Below are 7340 nucleotides of genomic sequence, written 5' to 3' on the forward strand. Positions count from 1 at the left end.
ACATTAATTATTTATTAAGTTAATTATTTGTCATATTTAAAATAAAATAAAATATCTAATAAAATCAAAATTTTCAAATGTTCCCGCGATGCGCTGATGGCTCAGCTCTGGACTTTAGTTCGCTCAACGCCACAGGGAGGGCGAACATCATAACTGTTTCTCGCAGTTGAGGTGCCATTAGATTGGTATATAAGCAGTGATCGAAAATTTTTTTCTTGTCGAAATTTTTTTTCCTGCCCGATGTCTTTCCTATTTATTGGATTTGAGACAAATTCTTTTTTGGAAGAAATGGTTTCACTAATACTTTGATGACCATTTTTTTATTTTAATTTAATTATTAATTTTTTCCATTGGGTTTTTAAATTCATTTGCTTTCTTTCTATTTTTCCGTATTTATGCTCCTTCTAAATTTCCAGAATATTTAACGATTACATTTAACAAATCTTGAATTTTTAATTTCCTTAAATATCCCCTCACAATTGGGATCTGAAATACTGCGATACGCCATCTGGTGAGAGCCTTGTTGTGGTGGCCATGTTTTCATTACGTCTTTCTCTAACATATGCAAAAGAAAGAGATAAAAAACCAAAATGGTTGTCACAAGAAGGCTCAGGGGTGGGTCAGTTTCGCGTGATTTCTGATCCCAATATGCCAAGAATCTTTAATTTTAATATTTAACAGAAATTCAAATCCAATATTCAGCCAACCTCTGTGACTGACCTTTATTATGCGCGGACATTTAAACATCAACTCAACCTCGTTTAGACCTTGCGACTCAAGTTCCCCTCGTCAAGCGAGGTTCATTTAAGGTTCAGGGAAGTTTCGGTGCTGTCCGGGTATACGTATGTTTATACGTATAATTATACTTGTCAATATTTTATAATATTTAGGTACATATTGATAAACAAAAATATATTCCATATTTATATATTCCTAAATATTAAAATTATAGACACGTATAATTCTTGTTTCAAATTCGTATGTCTTATTATACGTGTTTTTTTTCACTAGGGTACCTGCCAAAAAATTTTTATAGCATTTATAGACAGCAAAAATTCAAATAGTAGGTAGTGTCTGGGAAAACTGATAAAATTGACCCCCCTCTATCTCCCCCGCCCAAAAATTAAAAGTAATTTACATTACACGTAAAATGCCTCATATATGGTACCAATAAAGCGACGAATGAATTATCAATATTTCGGGGTAGTATTGAACGTAAGGGTGGTTTTAATGGGTGAAACGTGTTAAAAAAGTTTTTTATTCATATTGAATACTGAAATAATTAAATCTAATATGCATCATGTCTCTAAAATAACGACAAAAATCCATAGGAAGCTATTGCGCATAAATATTGTTTAAACTAATTTATTAATATTTATCCTTACCATGTAAGCTTACCTTGTAAACTTACAACGAATTTACTATGTATGTTTACAGTGATGTTACCATGTAAGCTTGCAGTGCGCTAACCTTGTAAGGTTACTGTACCCTTACCTTACCCTTTTTTGGTGATTTGTCCCTTTTTTGGCGGTTTGGCCCCTTTTTCAACTTTTTGTGATTAAAAATAAATAAATTTTTTTTAAAAACGCACACAGCACAATATCTTGCTGTAAGCTTCCCTTGAGTTTAAACCTAAGATTTGTTAGCTTACAGCGTAAACTTCAGGTGAGGTGAAGGTGAGCTGCAAAAGTCCTCTGAACCGTAATCTGCAGTGTAAGATTGTTGTCAACTTACAGTTAAGCTTACTATAACCTTACTGTAAGCTTCCTGTAAACTTACTGTAAGCTTCGTGTAGTCTTAACCCATTAACGCCCAAAAACTGAAAATTCTTTGTACACATTCAGGCTACGTTATTTTAAGTAAATCGGTCAACATTTTCTGATTTTGTTACTCGGGGGTTTTTGGGGTCGCTGATTAAGAATCTGAAGCCGGTTTTCAAAAATGCAAAATGGCGGATCCAATATGGCGGATGAAAAAAATTTTAAAAATGCATTCAATTGGTCTGAATTTTCTTACTCGGGGGTTTTCGGGGTTGCTGATTACGAATTTGAACTTCATTTTGAAAAATTCAAAATGGCGGATCCAATATGTCGGATAAAAATTTTAAAAATGCATTCATTTGGTCTGAATTTTCATACTCGGGGGTTTTCGGGGTTGCTGATTACGAATTTGAACTTCATTTTTAAAAACTCAAAATGGCGGATCCAATATGGCTAAATTAAAAAAACAATTCATCGTATTTACATGAAATCAGTTACTCGAGGGTTTTTGGGGTCGCTGATTAATAATCTGATGTCGGTTTTCAAAAATACAATATGGCGATTCTAATATGACAGATGATAAATGTAAAAATCCGTTCAAATAGCCTGAAGGGATTTTCAGTTTTTGTCTCTTAGTCGCCCATTTAGGCGTTTACCAATTCTTACCACGTGGAGGTAGACAAAATTAAGAATCTTATTTTTTTTTATTTTTTTAAAATATAATTTGTTTATTTTAGATTTAATTATTAATACTGAATTAAAAATTTATTTATTCAAGTGTCTGAATATTTCTAGTGACATGCACACGGAAAGAAATAGTTAGTAAAACTTTCATGAACTAGATATTATCTTCTGGATGGGGCCGAAGTTAGTAAATTTTTAAACTTTTTCGACGAATTCATCAACTTTTTTCTGTGCGCATGCGCAAACATTGGATTTTATGGAGGTAGTTGTTATGGATCCGCCATTTTGTATTTTACAAACCCGACTTCAGATTCTTAATCAGCAACCCCAAAAACCCCCGAGGAACTGATTTCATGTAAATACGATAGTTTTTTTTCAAAAATCCGCCATATTGGATCCGCCATTTTGAGTTTTTAAAAATGAAGTTCAAATTCGTAATCAGCAACCCCAAAAACCCCCGCGTAACTTATTTCATGTAAACACAATGGACTTTTTTCAAAATCCGCCATATTAGATCATTTTTAAAAATGAAGTTTAAATTTGTAATCAGCAACCCCGAAAACCCCCGAGTATGAAAATTCAGACCAAATGAATGCATTTTTAAAATTTTCATCCGCAATATTGGATCCGCCATTTTGAATTTTTAAAAATCTACTGCGCAACCGTAAAATCTATAATAAACTACAGCACATAAATAATTGTTTAATTTATTTATTAAGATTTATTAATAATAATCTAAGCTTACACTAAGCTTAATGAAAGTTTACTGGAAGCTTACAGTAAGGTTATACACTGTCACGTCCCGAGCTAAGGTAGAATATTCCTTTTTATGATTTACAATTTATTAATAACAATATATAATTACAATAGTACTTACAATTGATTCGTTGACACTTAGTAATGTAACAAGCGTCAATCAGGATTACAAATATGTGTCTCTAGATGCGTTGTTATACAAATCATAAATTGTTACACTTACACAATTTATATTTTATACGACGATTTTATACGAGTTAAGAATTATTTAACTCGAACAAAAAAATTATATTGTTTAAAATAAAGAGAAACTTATTTCTCTTTTACAAAATTTTTGTAAAACTCACTAAACTCGCGGGTTTAAATAACGAAGTTTAAACAATTACAAAACTGAAGGGCCGATTCTCAGACACTGTTCGGGCAGAAGCTCGTCCGATTAACTGTCAATTCGTATAGAAAAATGGGGGTTTATATACTAATTCATTGATGTATCATACTTTGCAAAAACCGCAAGAATAACGTACAATATCTTAATAGCGCAAAAGTCACGTATTCTTGCTAGTTTATATAAAACATGTATAAAGTATCAAAGTTCTTTTTATTATTATGTCTATGAATTTAATGTTTAATTTATTTTACTAATGACAATTAAAACTATTATATATCTGCATTAGTATTCCTATTGATTATTAATTAGTTGATTGCAGTCACCTAGGATGTATAGTGATCGACAATTGGTATTATGAAAAATAATATTAATATCAAGTAATGATCAATAATCTTATTGAATTCTTTAATCTACTATATATATATAACACAACTGCTTTATGCGAGTCTTCCACATTCAGAGGTGTTATATTACATCTATCTTTTACTATTAACATCGTGAATGACTCATATGTATGTAATGACCTTTATTTAAAAGAGATAATTTAATTTGTTCAAGATTCATTCTTTTAAGAATTTTTGGTACCGGGATGTAACATACACTAAAAAAATAGTATTGAACCAAGAAAATTATTTCTTGGTTCAAGAAAATTGTGGGACTGAATACGGTCAAATCAATTATGCTACTGTTTCAAGAAAACCATTTATTTGGTGCAGTATATTTGAAATAAGAACATATGTTCTTGATCCAAGAAAATATGGAATTCGATCAAAACGTTAATCGACTTCTATGAGTAAAATATGTTCTAAGAACATAAATCTTGTTCTAAGAATATCTGTAGTCAAATCAATTATTGCATTTGATTCATTTGAATCTTTGTAATGTCGGTTCAAGTAAGTACAGATTTAAATCAAAATATTATTTACATTATCAGAAGAACGCATGTTCTTGGTCCAAGAAAATATGGAATTCGTCTAAGAAGTTAATTGACTCCTAAGAAATATAAAATATATTAAGTCAAGATCATATACATATTAAATCAAGAAATATTTTCTTGACTTGAGAAAACTTATGGAGTTCAACCAAAAAAATATTTTTCAAATACAAGTAAATATTATTTACTTGAATTACACCTCCCCCCCTCCTACACCCCTTCTTCATTCCACCATGTCCAATTCTTAAGTTAAACATTTTTATTTATTATTATTAACATTCATATTTTTTATTGTTTATTTAAATAATATTTATTTTACATACATATTTATATTTAATTAATACTTAACACAATTAAAACAAGTCCCTATTAAAAATCCCTGTACAAGATCTTGTACAAGAAAATGTACATGTTCAGCAGCTGAACTTGTACCTGTTCTGGTAAGAATATGTACAAGATTTTGTACAATTTCCGCACCAGAATTTGGAACAAGTTCTTGTATTAGAACTTGTACAAGATCTTGCACAAGATCGTGAACAAAAATATATTTAATATTGGTAGAAAAGAAAATGTACAAGAACATGTATATTTCCTCGTACAGGTTCATTTATGTCTTCGTTTAGTGAAAATTAAAAACTACAAGATCTTGTACATGTTCTTATCAGAACAGGTACAAGTTCAGCTGCTGAACATGTACATTTTCTTGTACAAGATCTTGTACAGGGTTTTTCAATAGGGGTATACCTTGAATGAAAATGCTCATATGTTAAGAGAGAATTTCCCGCGATTCTAATGAAATGAAATTTGAACGATTTTACTGCCGCTTCCCAAAGTCCGCCAAAATGGGGAGCACGGGGAGGAATAAAATGCCAAGAAACTGCCTTTTTCGATAAATAACTTTCAATTTTTTTATCTGTTACTGCTATGTTTATGTTTTTAAAAAGTTCTTTAATTTCGTTATTCGTTCCAACAAAGTTTGTAGCATTGTCGAAATGAATAGATTAAGAGATTCCTCGTCGCGCAAAAAATCTTTTTAAGCAGGCGAGGAATGCCTCAGTTGTTAAATCGCTTGCTAATTTGAGATGGACGGCTTTGGTCGCGAAACAGACAAACACGGCAACATAAGTTTTAATTTTTGTTCGATTTCTGTGTCTGTGTTCTTTTGTAAAAAACGGACCGCAAAAATCAACGCCCACATTGAGAAATGGTCACGAAATTGTTAATCGTCCTTTTGGCAAATTGCCCATTAAGTACTGAATTTCTTGAGGTTTAGCTCTAAAGCATGTACTACACTATCGAACAATATTTCTCGTGATGTTGCAACCATCTATAGGCCAATAAGATTCTCTAACACCACATAGTGTAGAATTTACAAACGATCAAGATGTTCATTGTTAATAATTAATTTAGTTATGTGGTGGTTATTTGGTAAAACGATAGGATGCTTTCGTGATTCAGGTATGTCAGCAAGAACCAAACGTCCGCCTACCTTGATGATATCTTGATCGAGAAACGGGTTCAAAGAAATGAGACAACTGTTGTTTGAAATTAATTTATTATTTTTAAGGTCATGCATTTCATTTGAGAATGTTTCTTCTTGTATTAATCGAAGAATACGATTTTTAGCTGCACGAAGTTCAACTTGAGAAAGGTGTGCTTTACGACGTAAACACTTATCTTTAGTTTTGCAGTTTGATATAAATCGTAAACAATGAGCGACAACTCTTATTGTTTTATGCCATTCGCTGTAATTAGTGATGATGTTGGTTTCACCCTGAGTCAATTTAAATGAAACAATGGGCTTAGTCTTTAGTAGGCCCGAGATTTCGTTCAGTGATATGATTTTATGAGGCCAATTTTCATCATTTAAAATTAACCAAGATGGACCGTGGTGCCAAATTTTGTTGGATTTAAATTCACTCGGACTTTGACCCCGGGAGAGATCGTCAGAAGGGTTACTTTCGGTTGGTATGTGTCGCCAATTTTCAGGCTTAGTTAAAGTTTGTATTTTTGCTACTCTATTGGGTAAAAAAGTTTCTAACAAATGAGAAGGAGTATTAATCCAGGCCAATGTTATCATAGAATCCGACCAAAAACAAACCCTTGAAATTGGTATTTTTAAATATTGCATTATTGTTTCATACAATTCAGATAAAAGATGTGCGGCACACAATTCAAGTCTAGGAAGAGATGTCTACTTTATTGAAGCGACTCGAGATTTTGAGCATACTAACGAAACATGATTTTTGCCTTTAGGATCAGTTGAACGCAGGTATAAACACGCACCATAAGCCTTCTCACTGGCGTCGCAAAACCCATGTACCTGAACCTCCGTGAAACCTTTAACGGTAATACATCGATCAAAACGGATATCATTAAGACAAGGTAATTGTCTTAAATATTCGGACCATGTCTTTTGTAAATCGGTAGGAATGGGTTCGTCCCATTCTAAATTAAGTTTCCAAAGTTCTTGAATAAGTAATTTTTCATTTACAATTACTGGACCTAGCATTCCTAAAGGGTCGTATAATTTCGCGCATTTAGAAAGAACCGATCTTTTAGTTGCAATTTCATTTGAATTGTCTAAATTTACGATATATAAATAACTCCGCTTGAAGTTTTAGCGGAGGCGTCGAAAACGACTCTGGTTTTTGTGGTGCAGCTATCACCTTGTATCACCGCATGATGGGGTAAAAAATATCCCGAATTTACATTGTCTTTGCTATCCACTAATTTCATATGCCCTTCATCTAAATAACTTTGTCTACATTCAGAATATGCGGAATGAAGTTCCGGATCTTTTGAGAATTTTCTTTCA

Source organism: Leptopilina boulardi, unplaced genomic scaffold, assembly GCF_019393585.1.
Source record: "Leptopilina boulardi isolate dan_hultmark-lab unplaced genomic scaffold, ZJU_Lbou_2.1 LbouV2_204, whole genome shotgun sequence".
Classification (NCBI taxonomy): Eukaryota; Metazoa; Arthropoda; class Insecta; order Hymenoptera; family Figitidae; genus Leptopilina; species Leptopilina boulardi.